General features: G+C 44.5%; 7 non-coding genes and 2 pseudogenes across 7 annotated transcripts; all 9 read right to left on the reverse strand.

Moving 5' to 3' along the window:
* LOC130308336 (U2 spliceosomal RNA) lies at positions 1-191 on the reverse strand. Its single transcript, XR_008857318.1, has one exon. It is a non-coding gene; the product is annotated as a U2 spliceosomal RNA (small nuclear RNA).
* A 2102-nt stretch (positions 192-2293) lies between these two features.
* LOC130308472 (U2 spliceosomal RNA) lies at positions 2294-2469 on the reverse strand (annotated as a pseudogene).
* Positions 2470-4564: 2095 nt separating this feature from the next.
* On the reverse strand, positions 4565-4755 carry LOC130308372 (U2 spliceosomal RNA). The gene has a single exon (XR_008857353.1). It is a non-coding gene; the product is annotated as a U2 spliceosomal RNA (small nuclear RNA).
* Positions 4756-6840: 2085 nt separating this feature from the next.
* On the reverse strand, positions 6841-7031 carry LOC130308446 (U2 spliceosomal RNA). The gene has a single exon (XR_008857423.1). It is a non-coding gene; the product is annotated as a U2 spliceosomal RNA (small nuclear RNA).
* Positions 7032-9118: 2087 nt separating this feature from the next.
* Positions 9119-9309, reverse strand: LOC130308373 (U2 spliceosomal RNA). The gene has a single exon (XR_008857354.1). It is a non-coding gene; the product is annotated as a U2 spliceosomal RNA (small nuclear RNA).
* A 2091-nt stretch (positions 9310-11400) lies between these two features.
* Positions 11401-11591, reverse strand: LOC130308447 (U2 spliceosomal RNA). Its single transcript, XR_008857424.1, has one exon. It is a non-coding gene; the product is annotated as a U2 spliceosomal RNA (small nuclear RNA).
* Positions 11592-13681: 2090 nt separating this feature from the next.
* LOC130308492 (U2 spliceosomal RNA) lies at positions 13682-13887 on the reverse strand (annotated as a pseudogene).
* A 7133-nt stretch (positions 13888-21020) lies between these two features.
* Positions 21021-21211, reverse strand: LOC130308374 (U2 spliceosomal RNA). The gene has a single exon (XR_008857355.1). It is a non-coding gene; the product is annotated as a U2 spliceosomal RNA (small nuclear RNA).
* Positions 21212-23291: 2080 nt separating this feature from the next.
* On the reverse strand, positions 23292-23482 carry LOC130308448 (U2 spliceosomal RNA). Its single transcript, XR_008857425.1, has one exon. It is a non-coding gene; the product is annotated as a U2 spliceosomal RNA (small nuclear RNA).
* Between the last annotated feature and the right edge of the window lie 1260 nt (positions 23483-24742).

The raw sequence follows: 24742 nt of genomic DNA on the forward strand, positions 1-24742 counted from the left end.
GGGTGGTGCACTGTACCCGAAGATACTGCCATATCGGGTCAATGCATAGGGCGACGGAAGCAAGCTTCAAAATCGGCCCCCGTTCTCAAAAATCCATTTAATATATGGTCCCCAGATAGGGGACGTATCAGATATTAAACTGATAAGAACAGATACTACACTTGATCTTAGCCAAAAGGCCGAGAAGCGATAACCGTGAAAGGGGCGGGCCCAACAAGGTGCCCTTCATGGGCACTATCACTGCTTGCTGTCAGGGAGGCTGCCAGACAATTTTCCATGCACACTCTGGGCTGGGGGGCAGTCAACCACCAGTACACACAGCAGAACCTAAACCCATACCATTATTGCTAAGCAGCAAGACAGGGGCCCATTGCACTCCCACGGGGCCTTTTTAAATGCAATCCATAACCCGGATTTGCCAGGAACCCTTCTTACTCCTCCTACTTGCATGTGACACTGGGCTTAGGATCTGCATAGGAAACACACACACAAGCACACACCTACCTTTGTTGCCTGCAGATGCCTCCTTGGCTGTCCCCAAACGGTATCAAACCAACACCCACGGGAAGCTGTAAGCATAGAGGACATGCCTGCACCCCATTGGACTTACCTGTGTGGGTTAAACCCGGGTTATTTGACAACCTATGGCGGTGATGGTTCTGCTCAGGCAGAGCAGTGCTGATGCTCCTCATAAAGCTGTCGCTGCTGTGAAGGTTCTAGGTGACATCACAAATCCCTATGGTTACATACACAACAAAGCTGGGTTGTTGTTGTTTACACTCTGCAAGGCCTGTGGAAGTGAGTGACATCATAGCACTGTAGTTCTGAGGGTTCTAGATGGATGCAACAATCTCCTGTTGCTTCTATGAAGGCCATAATAGACGACATCACCAAACAGCTCCATAGTCACATACACAGCAAAGGAGAGATGTTGTTTACACCTAGTGATGTCAGTGGTATTGAGTGACATCACAGCACAGTGCTAAGGCTCCTGGGCCTGGACACAGCAGCGGCTGCAATATCTCAACGGAGAATACGTTTATATATATGTGTGTGTGTGCGCGTATATATATATATATATATATATATATATATATATATATATATATATATATATATATTTCTCCGCCGAAATCACTTTTAAACCCATTTCCACCTTTTTTTCCCTTCTCTTCCTCTTACTTTTTTTTCACGTTTTTTTACGTTTTTCTCCTTTTCGCCTCTTTTCTGGGCGTATTATTCTTCTTTTTCTTCTTTTTTTTCGTCTAATGCATACCCCATCAGTGCAGCAATGCTTATTCAATACCGCCAGCAGATGGAGACACTGGGGGATAATTTTCTAAGGATTTATACTGATTTTTCCTGTCTGAATTTGTCGCACAGAAAGTTGCAGGCCAAATATGTGTGACATTTCTGCGACTTTAGCTTCTAGAGCATTTTTACAACATTATACATAGGTGCTGAATACATAAAAAGCGACTGTTCAGCGACAGACAAGTCGCATCGGCTGAAAGTAGGCCAGAATGTCAGTCCATGTTGGAGCAGGTTTAGATACAGTCTAAAGTATAGATCTCAAAGTCTGTGCACAGAATTTAGCAAGGGCCTCGCACCTTCTGATGCATCAGGTAGGTGCACAATAGCATAGCCTAACCCTCTGTACTTTGGTCTATATTGATGCGGGACATAGACAGCCAGCTGATGACCAATCCATTAGTGCAATGGATGGCTGGAAGCATTTGTCTTTGCCTTTGCAATACCACAGAAGCAATGCATGGTCAATGTACAGCAATGACACACCTGTGTGAACAGCCAGGAGACCCCCCCCCCCCCCCCCCATGTTATGTTACATAGTTACATAGTTAGTACGGTCGAAAAAAGACATATGTCCATCAAGTTCAACCAGGGAATTAAGGGGTAGGGGTGTGGCGCGATATTGGGGAAGGGATGAGATTTTATATTTCTTCATAAGCATTAATCTTATTTTGTCAATTAGGAACATTCAGCACCCACCCGCTATCAAGGCAGCTGCCTATCATGTCATGCCCTACCTGCACAGGTGTGCTGGCTACTCAAATGATCCAATTAAGGAAGCCATTTAGTCAGCAGCAGCAGAAGTCCTGTGCCTGGACGCTCCAACAGCGGCCAGACACAAGCAGAAGCAGCAGAAGCAGCAGCAGCACCACCTTTTGTTTTTTTGGCTGCAGCAGCAGCAAGGCCCACAGGGCTGGCTAGCTGGCTAACCAGCAAGCAGGTAGCAATGAAAGTAGGAATCTTTCTTTTTAACCCTGTAAGGGGGTGGTGCACTGTACCCGAAGATCAATGCATAGGGCGACGGAAGCAAGCTTCAAAATGGGCCCCCGTTCTCAAAAATCCATTTAATATATGGTCCCCAGATAGGGGACGTATCAGATATTAAACTGATAAGAACAGATACTACACTTGATCTTAGCCAAAAGGCCGAGAAGCGATAACCGTGAAAGGGGCGGGCCCAACAAGGTGCCCTTCATGGGCACTATCACTGCTTGCTGTCAGGGAGGCTGCCAGACAATTTTCCATGCACACTCTGGGCTGGGGGGCAGTCAACCACCAGTACACACAGCAGAACCTAAACCCATACCATTATTGCTAAGCAGCAAGACAGGGGCCCATTGCACTCCCACGGGGCCTTTTTAAATGCAATCCATAACCCGGATTTGCCAGGAACCCTTCTTACTCCTCCTACTTGCATGTGACACTGGGCTTAGGATCTGCATAGGAAACACACACACAAGCACACACCTACCTTTGTTGCCTGCAGATGCCTCCTTGGCTGTCCCCAAACGGTATCAAACCAACACCCACGGGAAGCTGTAAGCATAGAGGACATGCCTGCACCCCATTGGACTTACCTGTGTGGGTTAAACCCGGGTTATTTGACAACCTATGGCGGTGATGGTTCTGCTCAGGCAGAGCAGTGCTGATGCTCCTCATAAAGCTGTCGCTGCTGTGAAGGTTCTAGGTGACATCACAAATCCCTATGGTTACATACACAACAAAGCTGGGTTGTTGTTGTTTACACTCTGCAAGGCCTGTGGAAGTGAGTGACATCATAGCACTGTAGTTCTGAGGGTTCTAGATGGATGCAACAATCTCCTGTTGCTTCTATGAAGGCCATAATAGACGACATCACCAAACAGCTCCATAGTCACATACACAGCAAAGGAGAGATGTTGTTTACACCTAGTGATGTCAGTGGTATTGAGTGACATCACAGCACAGTGCTAAGGCTCCTGGGCCTGGACACAGCAGCGGCTGCAATATCTCAACGGAGAATACGTTTATATATATGTGTGTGTGTGCGCGTATATATATATATATATATATATATATATATATATATATATATATATTTCTCCGCCGAAATCACTTTTAAACCCATTTCCACCTTTTTTTCCCTTCTCTTCCTCTTACTTTTTTTTCACGTTTTTTTACGTTTTTCTCCTTTTCGCCTCTTTTCTGGGCGTATTATTCTTCTTTTTCTTCTTTTTTTTCGTCTAATGCATACCCCATCAGTGCAGCAATGCTTATTCAATACCGCCAGCAGATGGAGACACTGGGGGATAATTTTCTAAGGATTTATACTGATTTTTCCTGTCTGAATTTGTCGCACAGAAAGTTGCAGGCCAAATATGTGTGACATTTCTGCGACTTTAGCTTCTAGAGCATTTTTACAATATTATACATAGGTGCTGAATACATAAAAAGCGACTGTTCAGCGACAGACAAGTCGCATCGGCTGAAAGTAGGCCAGAATGTCAGTCCATGTTGGAGCAGGTTTAGATACAGTCTAAAGTATAGATCTCAAAGTCTGTGCACAGAATTTAGCAAGGGCCTCGCACCTTCTGATGCATCAGGTAGGTGCACAATAGCATAGCCTAACCCTCTGTACTTTGGTCTATATTGATGCGGGACATAGACAGCCAGCTGATGACCAATCCATTAGTGCAATGGATGGCTGGAAGCATTTGTCTTTGCCTTTGCAATACCACAGAAGCAATGCATGGTCAATGTACAGCAATGACACACCTGTGTGAACAGCCAGGAGACCCCCCCCCCCCCCCCATGTTATGTTACATAGTTACATAGTTAGTACGGTCGAAAAAAGACATATGTCCATCAAGTTCAACCAGGGAATTAAGGGGTAGGGGTGTGGCGCGATATTGGGGAAGGGATGAGATTTTATATTTCTTCATAAGCATTAATCTTATTTTGTCAATTAGGAACATTCAGCACCCACCCGCTATCAAGGCAGCTGCCTATCATGTCATGCCCTACCTGCACAGGTGTGCTGGCTACTCAAATGATCCAATTAAGGAGGCCATTTAGTCAGCAGCAGCAGAAGTCCTGTGCCTGGATGCTCCAACAGCGGCCAGACACAAGCAGAAGCAGAAGCAGCAGAAGCAGCAGCAGCACCACCTTTTGTTTTTTGGCTGCAGCAGCAGCAAGGCCCACAGGGCTGGCTAGCTGGCTAGCCAGCAAGCAGGTAGCAATGAAAGTAGGAATCTTTCTTTTTAACCCTGTAAGGGGGTGGTGCACTGTACCCGAAGATACTGCCATATCGGGTCAATGCATAGGGCGACGGAAGCAAGCTTCGAAATCGGCCCCCGTTCTCAAAAATCCATTTAATATATGGTCCCCAGATAGGGGACGTATCAGATATTAAACTGATAAGAACAGATACTACACTTGATCTTAGCCAAAAGGCCGAGAAGCGATAACCGTGAAAGGGGCGGGCCCAACAAGGTGCCCTTCATGGGCACTATCACTGCTTGCTGTCAGGGAGGCTGCCAGACAATTTTCCATGCACACTCTGGGCTGGGGGGCAGTCAACCACCAGTACACACAGCAGAACCTAAACCCATACCATTATTGCTAAGCAGCAAGACAGGGGCCCATTGCACTCCCACGGGGCCTTTTTAAATGCAATCCATAACCCGGATTTGCCAGGAACCCTTCTTACTCCTCCTACTTGCATGTGACACTGGGCTTAGGATCTGCATAGGAAACACACACACAAGCACACACCTACCTTTGTTGCCTGCAGATGCCTCCTTGGCTGTCCCCAAACGGTATCAAACCAACACCCACGGGAAGCTGTAAGCATAGAGGACATGCCTGCACCCCATTGGACTTACCTGTGTGGGTTAAACCCGGGTTATTTGACAACCTATGGCGGTGATGGTTCTGCTCAGGCAGAGCAGTGCTGATGCTCCTCATAAAGCTGTCGCTGCTGTGAAGGTTCTAGGTGACATCACAAATCCCTATGGTTACATACACAACAAAGCTGGGTTGTTGTTGTTTACACTCTGCAAGGCCTGTGGAAGTGAGTGACATCATAGCACTGTAGTTCTGAGGGTTCTAGATGGATGCAACAATCTCCTGTTGCTTCTATGAAGGCCATAATAGACGACATCACCAAACAGCTCCATAGTCACATACACAGCAAAGGAGAGATGTTGTTTACACCTAGTGATGTCAGTGGTATTGAGTGACATCACAGCACAGTGCTAAGGCTCCTGGGCCTGGACACAGCAGCGGCTGCAATATCTCAACGGAGAATACGTTTATATATATGTGTGTGTGTGCGCGTATATATATATATATATATATATATATATATATATATATATTTCTCCGCCGAAATCACTTTTAAACCCATTTCCACCTTTTTTTCCCTTCTCTTCCTCTTACTTTTTTTTCACGTTTTTTTACGTTTTTCTCCTTTTCGCCTCTTTTCTGGGCGTATTATTCTTCTTTTTCTTCTTTTTTTTCGTCTAATGCATACCCCATCAGTGCAGCAATGCTTATTCAATACCGCCAGCAGATGGAGACACTGGGGGATAATTTTCTAAGGATTTATACTGATTTTTCCTGTCTGAATTTGTCGCACAGAAAGTTGCAGGCCAAATATGTGTGACATTTCTGCGACTTTAGCTTCTAGAGCATTTTTACAACATTATACATAGGTGCTGAATACATAAAAAGCGACTGTTCAGCGACAGACAAGTCGCATCGGCTGAAAGTAGGCCAGAATGTCAGTCCATGTTGGAGCAGGTTTAGATACAGTCTAAAGTATAGATCTCAAAGTCTGTGCACAGAATTTAGCAAGGGCCTCGCACCTTCTGATGCATCAGGTAGGTGCACAATAGCATAGCCTAACCCTCTGTACTTTGGTCTATATTGATGCGGGACATAGACAGCCAGCTGATGACCAATCCATTAGTGCAATGGATGGCTGGAAGCATTTGTCTTTGCCTTTGCAATACCACAGAAGCAATGCATGGTCAATGTACAGCAATGACACACCTGTGTGAACAGCCAGGAGACCCCCCCCCCCCATGTTATGTTACATAGTTACATAGTTAGTACGGTCGAAAAAAGACATATGTCCATCAAGTTCAACCAGGGAATTAAGGGGTAGGGGTGTGGCGCGATATTGGGGAAGGGATGAGATTTTATATTTCTTCATAAGCATTAATCTTATTTTGTCAATTAGGAACATTCAGCACCCACCCGCTATCAAGGCAGCTGCCTATCATGTCATGCCCTACCTGCACAGGTGTGCTGGCTACTCAAATGATCCAATTAAGGAGGCCATTTAGTCAGCAGCAGCAGAAGTCCTGTGCCTGGACGCTCCAACAGCGGCCAGACACAAGCAGAAGCAGAAGCAGCAGAAGCAGCAGCAGCACCACCTTTTGTTTTTTGGCTGCAGCAGCAGCAAGGCCCACAGGGCTGGCTAGCTGGCTAGCCAGCAAGCAGGTAGCAATGAAAGTAGGAATCTTTCTTTTTAACCCTGTAAGGGGGTGGTGCACTGTACCCGAAGATACTGTCATATCGGGTCAATGCATAGGGCGACGGAAGCAAGCTTCGAAATCGGCCCCCGTTCTCAAAAATCCATTTAATATATGGTCCCCAGATAGGGGACGTATCAGATATTAAACTGATAAGAACAGATACTACACTTGATCTTAGCCAAAAGGCCGAGAAGCGATAACCGTGAAAGGGGCAGGCCCAACAAGGTGCCCTTCATGGGCACTATCACTGCTTGCTGTCAGGGAGGCTGCCAGACAATTTTCCATGCACACTCTGGGCTGGGGGGCAGTCAACCACCAGTACACACAGCAGAACCTAAACCCATACCATTATTGCTAAGCAGCAAGACAGGGGCCCATTGCACTCCCACGGGGCCTTTTTAAATGCAATCCATAATCCGGATTTGCCAGGAACCCTTCTTACTCCTCCTACTTGCATGTGACACTGGGCTTAGGATCTGCATAGGAAACACACACACAAGCACACACCTACCTTTGTTGCCTGCAGATGCCTCCTTGGCTGTCCCCAAACGGTATCAAACCAACACCCACGGGAAGCTGTAAGCATAGAGGACATGCCTGCACCCCATTGGACTTACCTGTGTGGGTTAAACCCGGGTTATTTGACAACCTATGGCGGTGATGGTTCTGCTCAGGCAGAGCAGTGCTGATGCTCCTCATAAAGCTGTCGCTGCTGTGAAGGTTCTAGGTGACATCACAAATCCCTATGGTTACATACACAACAAAGCTGGGTTGTTGTTGTTTACACTCTGCAAGGCCTGTGGAAGTGAGTGACATCATAGCACTGTAGTTCTGAGGGTTCTAGATGGATGCAACAATCTCCTGTTGCTTCTATGAAGGCCATAATAGACGACATCACCAAACAGCTCCATAGTCACATACACAGCAAAGGAGAGATGTTGTTTACACCTAGTGATGTCAGTGGTATTGAGTGACATCACAGCACAGTGCTAAGGCTCCTGGGCCTGGACACAGCAGCGGCTGCAATATCTCAACGGAGAATACGTTTATATATATGTGTGTGTGTGCGCGTATATATATATATATATATATATATATATATATATATATATTTCTCCGCCGAAATCACTTTTAAACCCATTTCCACCTTTTTTTCCCTTCTCTTCCTCTTACTTTTTTTTCACGTTTTTTTACGTTTTTCTCCTTTTCGCCTCTTTTCTGGGCGTATTATTCTTCTTTTTCTTCTTTTTTTTCGTCTAATGCATACCCCATCAGTGCAGCAATGCTTATTCAATACCGCCAGCAGATGGAGACACTGGGGGATAATTTTCTAAGGATTTATACTGATTTTTCCTGTCTGAATTTGTCGCACAGAAAGTTGCAGGCCAAATATGTGTGACATTTCTGCGACTTTAGCTTCTAGAGCATTTTTACAACATTATACATAGGTGCTGAATACATAAAAAGCGACTGTTCAGCGACAGACAAGTCGCATCGGCTGAAAGTAGGCCAGAATGTCAGTCCATGTTGGAGCAGGTTTAGATACAGTCTAAAGTATAGATCTCAAAGTCTGTGCACAGAATTTAGCAAGGGCCTCGCACCTTCTGATGCATCAGGTAGGTGCACAATAGCATAGCCTAACCCTCTGTACTTTGGTCTATATTGATGCGGGACATAGACAGCCAGCTGATGACCAATCCATTAGTGCAATGGATGGCTGGAAGCATTTGTCTTTGCCTTTGCAATACCACAGAAGCAATGCATGGTCAATGTACAGCAATGACACACCTGTGTGAACAGCCAGGAGACCCCCCCCCCCCCCATGTTATGTTACATAGTTACATAGTTAGTACGGTCGAAAAAAGACATATGTCCATCAAGTTCAACCAGGGAATTAAGGGGTAGGGGTGTGGCGCGATATTGGGGAAGGGATGAGATTTTATATTTCTTCATAAGCATTAATCTTATTTTGTCAATTAGGAACATTCAGCACCCACCCGCTATCAAGGCAGCTGCCTATCATGTCATGCCCTACCTGCACAGGTGTGCTGGCTACTCAAATGATCCAATTAAGGAGGCCATTTAGTCAGCAGCACCAGAAGTCCTGTGCCTGGACGCTCCAACAGCGGCCAGACACAAGCAGAAGCAGAAGCAGCAGAAGCAGCAGCAGCACCACCTTTTGTTTTTTGGCTGCAGCAGCAGCAAGGCCCACAGGGCTGGCTAGCTGGCTAGCCAGCAAGCAGGTAGCAATGAAAGTAGGAATCTTTCTTTTTAACCCTGTAAGGGGGTGGTGCACTGTACCCGAAGATACTGCCATATCGGGTCAATGCATAGGGCGACGGAAGCAAGCTTCGAAATCGGCCCCCGTTCTCAAAAATCCATTTAATATATGGTCCCCAGATAGGGGACGTATCAGATATTAAACTGATAAGAACAGATACTACACTTGATCTTAGCCAAAAGGCCGAGAAGCGATAACCGTGAAAGGGGCGGGCCCAACAAGGTGCCCTTCATGGGCACTATCACTGCTTGCTGTCAGGGAGGCTGCCAGACAATTTTCCATGCACACTCTGGGCTGGGGGGCAGTCAACCACCAGTACACACAGCAGAACCTAAACCCATACCATTATTGCTAAGCAGCAAGACAGGGGCCCATTGCACTCCCACGGGGCCTTTTTAAATGCAATCCATAACCCGGATTTGCCAGGAACCCTTCTTACTCCTCCTACTTGCATGTGACACTGGGCTTAGGATCTGCATAGGAAACACACACACAAGCACACACCTACCTTTGTTGCCTGCAGATGCCTCCTTGGCTGTCCCCAAACGGTATCAAACCAACACCCACGGGAAGCTGTAAGCATAGAGGACATGCCTGCACCCCATTGGACTTACCTGTGTGGGTTAAACCCGGGTTATTTGACAACCTATGGCGGTGATGGTTCTGCTCAGGCAGAGCAGTGCTGATGCTCCTCATAAAGCTGTCGCTGCTGTGAAGGTTCTAGGTGACATCACAAATCCCTATGGTTACATACACAACAAAGCTGGGTTGTTGTTGTTTACACTCTGCAAGGCCTGTGGAAGTGAGTGACATCATAGCACTGTAGTTCTGAGGGTTCTAGATGGATGCAACAATCTCCTGTTGCTTCTATGAAGGCCATAATAGACGACATCACCAAACAGCTCCATAGTCACATACACAGCAAAGGAGAGATGTTGTTTACACCTAGTGATGTCAGTGGTATTGAGTGACATCACAGCACAGTGCTAAGGCTCCTGGGCCTGGACACAGCAGCGGCTGCAATATCTCAACGGAGAATACGTTTATATATATGTGTGTGTGTGCGCGTATATATATATATATATATATATATATATATATATATATATATATTTCTCCGCCGAAATCACTTTTAAACCCATTTCCACCTTTTTTTCCCTTCTCTTCCTCTTACTTTTTTTTCACGTTTTTTTACGTTTTTCTCCTTTTCGCCTCTTTTCTGGGCGTATTATTCTTCTTTTTCTTCTTTTTTTTCGTCTAATGCATACCCCATCAGTGCAGCAATGCTTATTCAATACCGCCAGCAGATGGAGACACTGGGGGATAATTTTCTAAGGATTTATACTGATTTTTCCTGTCTGAATTTGTCGCACAGAAAGTTGCAGGCCAAATATGTGTGACATTTCTGCGACTTTAGCTTCTAGAGCATTTTTACAACATTATACATAGGTGCTGAATACATAAAAAGCGACTGTTCAGCGACAGACAAGTCGCATCGGCTGAAAGTAGGCCAGAATGTCAGTCCATGTTGGAGCAGGTTTAGATACAGTCTAAAGTATAGATCTCAAAGTCTGTGCACAGAATTTAGCAAGGGCCTCGCACCTTCTGATGCATCAGGTAGGTGCACAATAGCATAGCCTAACCCTCTGTACTTTGGTCTATATTGATGCGGGACATAGACAGCCAGCTGATGACCAATCCATTAGTGCAATGGATGGCTGGAAGCATTTGTCTTTGCCTTTGCAATACCACAGAAGCAATGCATGGTCAATGTACAGCAATGACACACCTGTGTGAACAGCCAGGAGACCCCCCCCCCCCCCATGTTATGTTACATAGTTACATAGTTAGTACGGTCGAAAAAAGACATATGTCCATCAAGTTCAACCAGGGAATTAAGGGGTAGGGGTGTGGCGCGATATTGGGGAAGGGATGAGATTTTATATTTCTTCATAAGCATTAATCTTATTTTGTCAATTAGGAACATTCAGCACCCACCCGCTATCAAGGCAGCTGCCTATCATGTCATGCCCTACCTGCACAGGTGTGCTGGCTACTCAAATGATCCAATTAAGGAGGCCATTTAGTCAGCAGCAGCAGAAGTCCTGTGCCTGGACGCTCCAACAGCGGCCAGACACAAGCAGAAGCAGAAGCAGCAGAAGCAGCAGCAGCACCACCTTTTGTTTTTTGGCTGCAGCAGCAGCAAGGCCCACAGGGCTGGCTAGCTGGCTAGCCAGCAAGCAGGTAGCAATGAAAGTAGGAATCTTTCTTTTTAACCCTGTAAGGGGGTGGTGCACTGTACCCGAAGATACTGTCATATCGGGTCAATGCATAGGGCGACGGAAGCAAGCTTCGAAATCGGCCCCCGTTCTCAAAAATCCATTTAATATATGGTCCCCAGATAGGGGACGTATCAGATATTAAACTGATAAGAACAGATACTACACTTGATCTTAGCCAAAAGGCCGAGAAGCGATAACCGTGAAAGGGGCAGGCCCAACAAGGTGCCCTTCATGGGCACTATCACTGCTTGCTGTCAGGGAGGCTGCCAGACAATTTTCCATGCACACTCTGGGCTGGGGGGCAGTCAACCACCAGTACACACAGCAGAACCTAAACCCATACCATTATTGCTAAGCAGCAAGACAGGGGCCCATTGCACTCCCACGGGGCCTTTTTAAATGCAATCCATAACCCGGATTTGCCAGGAACCCTTCTTACTCCTCCTACTTGCATGTGACACTGGGCTTAGGATCTGCATAGGAAACACACACACAAGCACACACCTACCTTTGTTGCCTGCAGATGCCTCCTTGGCTGTTCCCAAACGGTATCAAACCAACACCCACGGGAAGCTGTAAGCATAGAGGACATGCCTGCACCCCATTGGACTTACCTGTGTGGGTTAAACCCGGGTTATTTGACAACCTATGGCGGTGATGGTTCTGCTCAGGCAGAGCAGTGCTGATGCTCCTCATAAAGCTGTCGCTGCTGTGAAGGTTCTAGGTGACATCACAAATCCCTATGGTTACATACACAACAAAGCTGGGTTGTTGTTGTTTACACTCTGCAAGGCCTGTGGAAGTGAGTGACATCATAGCACTGTAGTTCTGAGGGTTCTAGATGGATGCAACAATCTCCTGTTGCTTCTATGAAGGCCATAATAGACGACATCACCAAACAGCTCCATAGTCACATACACAGCAAAGGAGAGATGTTGTTTACACCTAGTGATGTCAGTGGTATTGAGTGACATCACAGCACAGTGCTAAGGCTCCTGGGCCTGGACACAGCAGCGGCTGCAATATCTCAACGGAGAATACGTTTATATATATGTGTGTGTGTGCGCGTATATATATATATATATATATATATATATATATATATATATATTTCTCCGCCGAAATCACTTTTAAACCCATTTCCACCTTTTTTTCCCTTCTCTTCCTCTTACTTTTTTTTCACGTTTTTTTACGTTTTTCTCCTTTTCGCCTCTTTTCTGGGCGTATTATTCTTCTTTTTCTTCTTTTTTTTCGTCTAATGCATACCCCATCAGTGCAGCAATGCTTATTCAATACCGCCAGCAGATGGAGACACTGGGGGATAATTTTCTAAGGATTTATACTGATTTTTCCTGTCTGAATTTGTCGCACAGAAAGTTGCAGGCCAAATATGTGTGACATTTCTGCGACTTTAGCTTCTAGAGCATTTTTACAACATTATACATAGGTGCTGAATACATAAAAAGCGACTGTTCAGCGACAGACAAGTCGCATCGGCTGAAAGTAGGCCAGAATGTCAGTCCATGTTGGAGCAGGTTTAGATACAGTCTAAAGTATAGATCTCAAAGTCTGTGCACAGAATTTAGCAAGGGCCTCGCACCTTCTGATGCATCAGGTAGGTGCACAATAGCATAGCCTAACCCTCTGTACTTTGGTCTATATTGATGCGGGACATAGACAGCCAGCTGATGACCAATCCATTAGTGCAATGGATGGCTGGAAGCATTTGTCTTTGCCTTTGCAATACCACAGAAGCAATGCATGGTCAATGTACAGCAATGACACACCTGTGTGAACAGCCAGGAGACCCCCCCCCCCCCCCATGTTATGTTACATAGTTACATAGTTAGTACGGTCGAAAAAAGACATATGTCCATCAAGTTCAACCAGGGAATTAAGGGGTAGGGGTGTGGCGCGATATTGGGGAAGGGATGAGATTTTATATTTCTTCATAAGCATTAATCTTATTTTGTCAATTAGGAACATTCAGCACCCACCCGCTATCAAGGCAGCTGCCTATCATGTCATGCCCTACCTGCACAGGTGTGCTGGCTACTCAAATGATCCAATTAAGGAGGCCATTTAGTCAGCAGCACCAGAAGTCCTGTGCCTGGACGCTCCAACAGCGGCCAGACACAAGCAGAAGCAGAAGCAGCAGAAGCAGCAGCAGCACCACCTTTTGTTTTTTGGCTGCAGCAGCAGCAAGGCCCACAGGGCTGGCTAGCTGGCTAGCCAGCAAGCAGGTAGCAATGAAAGTAGGAATCTTTCTTTTTAACCCTGTAAGGGGGTGGTGCACTGTACCCGAAGATACTGCCATATCGGGTCAATGCATAGGGCGACGGAAGCAAGCTTCGAAATCGGCCCCCGTTCTCAAAAATCCATTTAATATATGGTCCCCAGATAGGGGACGTATCAGATATTAAACTGATAAGAACAGATTTTTTTTTTTTTTTTTTTTTTTTTTTTTTTTTTTTCCTCAGTTACAGACTATTGTTTGGACGATCATCAGGTCACCTACCAAGACTCGTCACTTAAAACAATATCTGAAAAAACATCATACGGAAAAAACTAACTAAGGGAACCGAGTGCCAAGAAAAAGTGACCAAATAACAAAACAAAAAAAACATGTCAAAAACAATCACAGAAATTGGTCAAAAACTTACAGCTTTCTCCTTTACGTACTTCTTATACATTCTTCCATCGTGTATGCATCCAGATTTTCTCCGCTTCTTCTTCACCAATTCTCTTTTTGTCCAGTAGAAAGATAGTAAAAATCCTTCCTAAAAACAATCTTTTCAATTCCCTCGGAGAAATAACAACATTTTTAAAAACAAGCAAATTGCGTGAGTCCCATAAAACCTCTTTAAAAACAGAAAAAAGAATCCAATTAGTACGTGTATCTTCCTTTTTACTAAGATCTTGACCAATAAAAACTTTCTCAAAAGAAAAACTATTATATCCAGTGAGTTGGATTAAAAACCTCTTTAAAAACATAAAAAATTCTTTTGCATAAAAACAGTCCCAATAAAGGTGCACTAAGTCTTCTCTACCTCCACAACCCTCTCTTGGGCATCTGTCACTTATTCTCAAACCTCTTCTATTTAAAAAAGATCGGGTTGGGAGGCAGCCATGAAAGGACATCCAACTAACGTCTTTTTGTCTGTTTGATAGTCCAATAACTTTAAAAAACTTCCAAATCTTCACAGACTGAGCATTAGTGCAGAATGGTACTTCATATAATCTCTCATTTTTCCTTATTTCTTGTTCTATTTTCTTTTTATCAGGTTCACCTAAAGAGCTCAAACCAAATTGATCATTGAAAGACCCGAGGAGCACATAGAAGGTAGGTATCACATGTGCTATGGGTCTCCTCAAATCCCTCTCACACCAGCCCCATTTGGAAAACAACCATCCTGCAAGGTATTTACTCATGTCTGCCGCCCTATTATTGCACTGTATCAATTTAAAAATTAAAAGAAAATAGTGCACCTTTAAAAACAGATCAATGTTTGGAAAGTTATATCCGCCCAAATTCATACTCTTCATCACTTCTTCTCTTCTCATTTTCTCCATCTTAGACCCCCAGAAGAACACAAAAAGCTTCCTTGTAACTCTCCTAGTCCATAACTTCCCTGGAGGAAGCACCATAGCCGTATACAAGAGAAGCGGTAGGATTACAGACTTAATGATAAGAACTTTCCCTTTAAGTGACAAGTTCCTTAACCTCCAGAAGGATAGCTTCTTCTCAATTTTACTGTCCAAAGTCTCATAACTTTTCTTTCCTTTGAGGTCTTTGTCAAATATCACTCCTAGCACTTCAATGTCTTCTTTTTCCTTAACACCATCCACTACTATATTCTCTTGGTTCCCAAAACTGCATAATTGGCACTTCCCCCAGTTCACATTCATCCCAGCCACACAACAAAAAATCCTCACATGCAAATTTACTCTGTTGAGATCTGCTTGGGATGTACAAGTAAAAACCACATCATCCATATAACTTAAAACCTTTAACTTACTACCATCACTACCTGGAATAAAAACACCACTCACACATTTATCTTTCTGCACATTCTTCAACAGGCCCTCTATAACGCATATAAACAGAATTGGGGAGAGTGGGCATCCCTGTCTGACTCCAGACAAGACATTAAAAGCAGGCCCCACATGCCCATTTACTAAAATCTGACTTGTCACCCCATGATAAAAACTCATAATAACAGATAATAACTTTTCTGGAATACCTAAGTGTTTTAAAGCAATGAACATAAAATCATGTGCAACCTTATCATAAGCCTTTTCGAAATCTATGGACTCAACAAACAGTGCATTCTTGTTAAAGTTACTGTAATAAATAGAGTCTCTTAAAAGCAATAAATTATCTGTTATTTTTCTTTTCGGTACTGCACAAACTTGGTATTCTCCTACAAGGTGGTCCACTACATCACTCAGTCTATTAGCCACAATCTTAGCAATTATCTTGTAGTCACAATTTAATAAAGTTATAGGTCTCCAATTTTTAAGATCTCTGCCATCACCTTTTTTATGAATTAATGTTATGACCCCTTTCTTCATAGATTCAGCTAAAACACCTGAGTTAAAAACATATTGCACCACCCGTGTAAACTCTTTACTTAAAATATTCCAGAACGCGGAATAAAACTCAGCGGGGAGACCATCACAGCCTGGTGTCTTCCCTTTGGCCATCTTATCCAGGGCCTGCTTGATCTCCCCTTCACTAACACCATCAATCAAAAAATCTACTTTTTCAACAGGAACATTATTCTCCAAAATATTACAATAATCATTCATCTCCGTCTCACTGGCTCTGCTCTTATTACTAAAGAGTGTCTCATAAAATCTGCCAATCTCCTTCACCATCTCCTCTCCAAAAACTTCCCCCGTAGGGGTAAAAACAGATTTAAAAACACCTTTAGCATTAAAACATTTTTTAAAGAAATACCGTGTACACTGCTCATTTTCTTCTAGGTGCTGCACTTTAGACTTATATACAATATTCCTTCCCTTTTCCAACAACCTTTTTTTCATCTCCCCCTTCACCTTAACAATCTCATCCTCCACCTCCACACCAACACGTTTAAACTTATAGAGAGTCTCTAACCGGGATACAAGCCTTTCATCACTCCTCCTCTTCTCTTGTGCTCTCTTTATGCAAAACATCTTAAAGAAATTAGAAAACTCTCCTTTAGCCCATTCCCACCACACTAAGACATTACTAAAATCAGGTTGTTTAGAAACACAGGATAAAAACACATGATTAAAAGCAGCCATTACTTCCTCATCTTCCAATAGACTTACATTTAATTTCCAGAGCCCCCTCCCAAAATGAAGGGACTCTGTGACACTTATCTCAGCCGACACCATCTTGTGGTCTGAGAAAGTTGACATCATTTGATTGCACCGGACCACCTTAATCCCATCAGAGACCAGGATGTAATCGATCCGGGATTTACAGCGGCCACTATCTGATATGTACGTATATCTTTCATCAGTGCTAACCATCAGTCCAACATCAGTAAAATGCAAGTCTTGAATAATTTGATTTAAAACATTGGAAGTAATATCAGTTCTAACCTCAGCAGAGCTCTCACGATCATTGACGGATCTAATGCAGTTTAAATCGCCAACAATAATAGTATCTTCACGACCAGGGATAAAAAACTTAAGGGACTCTAAAAAAGACAAACGTGCTTGTTTTTCTGCTGGAGCATACACATTAAAAATTCTCATCCTCTGGCCCAAAACCTCAAAAATTAAAACCATACAACGACCAGGTACTAAAATTTGGCAATTTAAAACTTTAATGTCCCTGTTTCGCAATAAAATCCCCACACCTTCATTTTTGTTTTCTGCACATGTGGACCAGAAGGACTGCCCACACTTCCACTCATTTGCATAAGGTGCTGACTTTATTGCACACTCCTGTAAACATATCACATCACTTCTAACATTCTCAAGAATATCAAAAATTGCAGCTCTCCTAATTTCAGACTCAATACTTCTTACATTAATAGTTGTTACAACCAAAGTCATAATAACTAGGAAAAGAAAACCAAATGCTTTAAAATCCATCTTAACTTAGAAATTAACATTTTGGCCTTCAACTTTCCTATGTAAACTTGCAAAACAATCAGGCGACCCTATGTTAGAGTCCCTGTCTATTTCATTATCACTACCAAGAACAAGGGCTTCCTGATCCTCAGACCAGCTCCCTGTCTTACACCTTTTATTCACAACCTGCACATCCTCATCTTCCTCCTCCTCTTCTTCCTTACTGCGAGAAACTCTCTGACCAGGTGTTAGAGATCTCTGAGATGACCCAACAACTTCCATTCCCTCCTCCTCCCCCACAATTGGGTTTGGACATTCAATATCATCCATAGCCTCTTCACTAGAAAGAACATCACCATACACTGTCTCAATTTTCTCCACCACTTTCACTTTTTTTGCTTTTTCCTTTTTCACCAAGGTAAATTCACCTCCCACACCTGTCTCCTCACCAGTCACAGCAGTGGAAACACCCTCCTCCCCTGACCTCTCCTGAGTGCTAATGTGCTCCACTATCACAGAACTTTCCTCAGCCACCTGTGCCACATTAACACTCACACTCACACTCTCACCAACTCCAGGAACAAACCTCCCTCCCCCTTTTTCTCTTTGTTCTCCTCTATTCCCAGCTGCATCAGCATAACTTCTCTTCTTTTTATACCACATATCACAGCCTCTTGCCAAATGTTCCTCACTTCCACAGATATCACATGTCTTCTTCTCTGTACAGATACTTGCTTCATGACCAGTTTTCCCACAATTTCTGCAACATTCTCCTTTCTCAGGGCAATAATCCTGCACATGGCCATAGGCATGGCACTTTCTACAATATTGCAACTGGCCTTCATAAAAGCAGAAACCTCTCTCTCCTCCGATAGAAAACACCTGTGGTATGCTCTTCCTTCCATCTTGCATTCCTTCATCTTTTTTAAATTTTACAATAAACTTTCTCTTACAATTAAAGTACCCAAACTTGTTCTTAAGTCTTCCTATAAATTTCACTTCCTCGCAATACCGGAACAAAAAGTTTGTAACCATTTCATCAGAAACCTTAGGATTATACATGTGGACAATTACTACCTTTGTTGTATTCATAAATAACGGTTCCACTTTAACCTTCTTCATTATAGCAGGCTCACTTTTCCTCTTCATTTCTTCAAGATCCATATAGACTCTCTGGCAAATCTCAGAACCACAAAAAGTAATATCATAAATTCCTTGCCTAGGAAAATCCTGTATAGCCAATACATTCCATACCTGTAGGTAATCAAGCTTGCGAAGAATCTCCACAACGATTTGGTCAAGTCCGATCGTCCCCCGGTGCTCGCCAGGAACGTAGATCCGCACCGTGTCCTCAAGTCCACGCGCCTTCTCGCTCATTTTTGCAGGTAAAACCCACGATCGCAGCTCAGCAACAATCCAGGGCCCCCCGTAAAGAGGGCCCCGATCACCACTCCTTTCAACCCAAACCACGCACAGAAATCCACACGTGATCTTAGCCAAAAGGCCGAGAAGCGATAACCGTGAAAGGGGCGGGCCCAACAAGGTGCCCTTCATGGGCACTATCACTGCTTGCTGTCAGGGAGGCTGCCAGACAATTTTCCATGCACACTCTGGGCTGGGGGGCAGTCAACCACCAGTACACACAGCAGAACCTAAACCCATACCATTATTGCTAAGCAGCAAGACAGGGGCCCATTGCACTCCCACGGGGCCTTTTTAAATGCAATCCATAACCCGGATTTGCCAGGAACCCTTCTTACTCCTCCTACTTGCATGTGACACTGGGCTTAGGATCTGCATAGGAAACACACACACAAGCACACACCTACCTTTGTTGCCTGCAGATGCCTCCTTGGCTGTCCCCAAACTGTATCAAACCAACACCCACGGGAAGCTGTAAGCATAGAGGACATGCTTGCACCCCATTGGACTTACCTGTGTGGGTTAAACCCGGGTTATTTGACAACCTATGGCGGTGATGGTTCTGCTCAGGCAGAGCAGTGCTGATGCTCCTCATAAAGCTGTCGCTGCTGTGAAGGTTCTAGGTGACATCACAAATCCCTATGGTTACATACACAACAAAGCTGGGTTGTTGTTGTTTACACTCTGCAAGGCCTGTGGAAGTGAGTGACATCATAGCACTGTAGTTCTGAGGGTTCTAGATGGATGCAACAATCTCCTGTTGCTTCTATGAAGGCCATAATAGACGACATCACCAAACAGCTCCATAGTCACATACACAGCAAAGGAGAGATGTTGTTTACACCTAGTGATGTCAGTGGTATTGAGTGACATCACAGCACAGTGCTAAGGCTCCTGGGCCTGGACACAGCAGCGGCTGCAATATCTCAACGGAGAATACGTTTATATATATGTGTGTGTGTGCGCGTATATATATATATATATATATATATTTCTCCGCCGAAATCACTTTTAAACCCATTTCCACCTTTTTTTCCCTTCTCTTCCTCTTACTTTTTTTTCACGTTTTTTTACGTTTTTCTCCTTTTCGCCTCTTTTCTGGGCGTATTATTCTTCTTTTTCTTCTTTTTTTTCGTCTAATGCATACCCCATCAGTGCAGCAATGCATATTCAATACCGCCAGCAGATGGAGACACTGGGGGATAATTTTCTAAGGATTTATACTGATTTTTCCTGTCTGAATTTGTCGCACAGAAAGTTGCAGGCCAAATATGTGTGACATTTCTGCGACTTTAGCTTCTAGAGCATTTTTACAACATTATACATAGGTGCTGAATACATAAAAAGCGACTGTTCAGCGACAGACAAGTCGCATCGGCTGAAAGTAGGCCAGAATGTCAGTCCATGTTGGAGCAGGTTTAGATACAGTCTAAAGTATAGATCTCAAAGTCTGTGCACAGAATTTAGCAAGGGCCTCGCACCTTCTGATGCATCAGGTAGGTGCACAATAGCATAGCCTAACCCTCTGTACTTTGGTCTATATTGATGCGGGACATAGACAGCCAGCTGATGACCAATCCATTAGTGCAATGGATGGCTGGAAGCATTTGTCTTTGCCTTTGCAATACCACAGAAGCAATGCATGGTCAATGTACAGCAATGACACACCTGTGTGAACAGCCAGGAGACCCCCCCCCCCATGTTATGTTACATAGTTACATAGTTAGTACGGTCGAAAAAAGACATATGTCCATCAAGTTCAACCAGGGAATTAAGGGGTAGGGGTGTGGCGCGATATTGGGGAAGGGATGAGATTTTATATTTCTTCATAAGCATTAATCTTATTTTGTCAATTAGGAACATTCAGCACCCACCCGCTATCAAGGCAGCTGCCTATCATATCATGCCCTACCTGCACAGGTGTGCTGGCTACTCAAATGATCCAATTAAGGAGGCCATTTAGTCAGCAGCAGCAGAAGTCCTGTGCCTGGACGCTCCAACAGCGGCCAGACACAAGCAGAAGCAGAAGCAGCAGAAGCAGCAGCAGCAAGGCCCACAGGGCTGGCTAGCTGGCTAGCCAGCAAGCAGGTAGCAATGAAAGTAGGAATCTTTCTTTTTAACCCTGTAAGGGGGTGGTGCACTGTACCCGAAGATACTGCCATATCGGGTCAATGCATAGGGCGACGGAAGCAAGCTTCGAAATCGGCCCCCGTTCTCAAAAATCCATTTAATATATGGTCCCCAGATAGGGGACGTATCAGATATTAAACTGATAAGAACAGATACTACACTTGATCTTAGCCAAAAGGCCGAGAAGCGATAACCGTGAAAGGGGCGGGCCCAACAAGGTGCCCTTCATGGGCACTATCACTGCTTGCTGTCAGGGAGGCTGCCAGACAATTTTCCATGCACACTCTGGGCTGGGGGGCAGTCAACCACCAGTACACACAGCAGAACCTAAACCCATACCATTATTGCTAAGCAGCAAGACAGGGGCCCATTGCACTCCCACGGGGCCTTTTTAAATGCAATCCATAACCCGGATTTGCCAGGAACCCTTCTTACTCCTCCTACTTGCATGTGACACTGGGCTTAGGATCTGCATAGGAAACACACACACAAGCACACACCTACCTTTGTTGCCTGCAGATGCCTCCTTGGCTGTCCCCAAACGGTATCAAACCAACACCCACGGGAAGCTGTAAGCATAGAGGACATGCCTGCACCCCATTGGACTTACCTGTGTGGGTTAAACTCGGGTTATTTGACAACCTATGGCGGTGATGGTTCTGCTCAGGCAGAGCAGTGCTGATGCTCCTCATAAAGCTGTCGCTGCTGTGAAGGTTCTAGGTGACATCACAAATCCCTATGGTTACATACACAACAAAGCTGGGTTGTTGTTGTTTACACTCTGCAAGGCCTGTGGAAGTGAGTGACATCATAGCACTGTAGTTCTGAGGGTTCTAGATGGATGCAACAATCTCCTGTTGCTTCTATGAAGGCCATAATAGACGACATCACCAAACAGCTCCATAGTCACATACACAGCAAAGGAGAGATGTTGTTTACACCTAGTGATGTCAGTGGTATTGAGTGACATCACAGCACAGTGCTAAGGCTCCTGGGCCTGGACACAGCAGCGGCTGCAATATCTCAACGGAGAATACGTTTATATATATGTGTGTGTGTGCGCGTATATATATATATATATATATATATATATATATTTCTCCGCCGAAATCACTTTTAAACCCATTTCCACCTTTTTTTCCCTTCTCTTCCTCTTACTTTTTTTTCACGTTTTTTTACGTTTTTCTCCTTTTCGCCTCTTTTCTGGGCGTATTATTCTTCTTTTTCTTCTTTTTTTTCGTCTAATGCATACCCCATCAGTGCAGCAATGCTTATTCAATACCGCCAGCAGATGGAGACACTGGGGGATAATTTTCTAAGGATTTATACTGATTTTTCCTGTCTGAATTTGTCGCACAGAAAGTTGCAGGCCAAATATGTGTGACATTTCTGCGACTTTAGCTTCTAGAGCATTTTTACAACATTATACATAGGTGCTGAATACATAAAAAGCGACTGTTCAGCGACAGACAAGTCGCATCGGCTGAAAGTAGGCCAGAATGTCAGTCCATGTTGGAGCAGGTTTAGATACAGTCTAAAGTATAGATCTCAAAGTCTGTGCACAGAATTTAGCAAGGGCCTCGCACCTTCTGATGCATCAGGTAGGTGCACAATAGCATAGCCTAACCCTCTGTACTTTGGTCTATATTGATGCGGGACATAGACAGCCAGCTGATGACCAATCCATTAGTGCAATGGATGGCTGGAAGCATTTGTCTTTGCCTTTGCAATACCACAGAAGCAATGCATGGTCAATGTACAGCAATGACACACCTGTGTGAACAGCCAGGAGACCCCCCCCCCCCCCCATGTTATGTTACATAGTTACATAGTTAGTACGGTCGAAAAAAGACATATGTCCATCAAGTTCAACCAGGGAATTAAGGGGTAGGGGTGTGGCGCGATATTGGGGAAGGGATGAGATTTTATATTTCTTCATAAGCATTAATCTTATTTTGTCAATTAGGAACATTCAGCACCCACCCGCTATCAAGGCAGCTGCCTATCATGTCATGCCCTACCTGCACAGGTGTGCTGGCTACTCAAATGATCCAATTAAGGAGGCCATTTAGTCAGCAGCAGCAGAAGTCCTGTGCCTGGACGCTCCAACAGCGGCCAGACACAAGCAGAAGCAGAAGCAGCAGAAGCAGCAGCAGCACCACCTTTTGTTTTTTGGCTGCAGCAGCAGCAAGGCCCACAGGGCTGGCTAGCTGGCTAGCCAGCAAGCAGGTAGCAATGAAAGTAGGAATCTTTCTTTTTAACCCTGTAAGGGGGTGGTGCACTGTACCCGAAGATACTGTCATATCGGGTCAATGCATAGGGCGACGGAAGCAAGCTTCGAAATCGGCCCCCGTTCTCAAAAATCCATTTAATATATGGTCCCCAGATAGGGGACGTATCAGATATTAAACTGATAAGAACAGATACTACACTTGATCTTAGCCAAAAGGCCGAGAAGCGATAACCGTGAAAGGGGCGGGCCCAACAAGGTGCCCTTCATGGGCACTATCACTGCTTGCTGTCAGGGAGGCTGCCAGACAATTTTCCATGCACACTCTGGGCTGGGGGGCAGTCAACCACCAGTACACACAGCAGAACCTAAACCCATACCATTATTGCTAAGCAGCAAGACAGGGGCCCATTGCACTCCCACGGGGCCTTTTTAAATGCAATCCATAACCCGGATTTGCCAGGAACCCTTCTTACTCCTCCTACTTGCATGTGACACTGGGCTTAGGATCTGCATAGGAAACACACACACAAGCACACACCTACCTTTGTTGCCTGCAGATGCCTCCTTGGCTGTCCCCAAACGGTATCAAACCAACACCCACGGGAAGCTGTAAGCATAGAGGACATGCCTGCACCCCATTGGACTTACCTGTGTGGGTTAAACCCGGGTTATTTGACAACCTATGGCGGTGATGGTTCTGCTCAGGCAGAGCAGTGCTGATGCTCCTCATAAAGCTGTCGCTGCTGTGAAGGTTCTAGGTGACATCACAAATCCCTATGGTTACATACACAACAAAGCTGGGTTGTTGTTGTTTACACTCTGCAAGGCCTGTGGAAGTGAGTGACATCATAGCACTGTAGTTCTGAGGGTTCTAGATGGATGCAACAATCTCCTGTTGCTTCTATGAAGGCCATAATAGACGACATCACCAAACAGCTCCATAGTCACATACACAGCAAAGGAGAGATGTTGTTTACACCTAGTGATGTCAGTGGTATTGAGTGACATCACAGCACAGTGCTAAGGCTCCTGGGCCTGGACACAGCAGCGGCTGCAATATCTCAACGGAGAATACGTTTATATATATGTGTGTGTGTGCGCGTATATATATATATATATATATATATATATATATATATATATATATTTCTCCGCCGAAATCACTTTTAAACCCATTTCCACCTTTTTTTCCCTTCTCTTCCTCTTACTTTTTTTTCACGTTTTTTTACGTTTTTCTCCTTTTCGCCTCTTTTCTGGGCGTATTATTCTTCTTTTTCTTCTTTTTTTTCGTCTAATGCATACCCCATCAGTGCAGCAATGCTTATTCAATACCGCCAGCAGATGGAGACACTGGGGGATAATTTTCTAAGGATTTATACTGATTTTTCCTGTCTGAATTTGTCGCACAGAAAGTTGCAGGCCAAATATGTGTGACATTTCTGCGACTTTAGCTTCTAGAGCATTTTTACAACATTATACATAGGTGCTG

The sequence above is a fragment of the Hyla sarda genome, unplaced genomic scaffold (genome assembly GCF_029499605.1).
Source record: "Hyla sarda isolate aHylSar1 unplaced genomic scaffold, aHylSar1.hap1 scaffold_148, whole genome shotgun sequence".
NCBI classification, from domain to species: Eukaryota; Metazoa; Chordata; class Amphibia; order Anura; family Hylidae; genus Hyla; species Hyla sarda.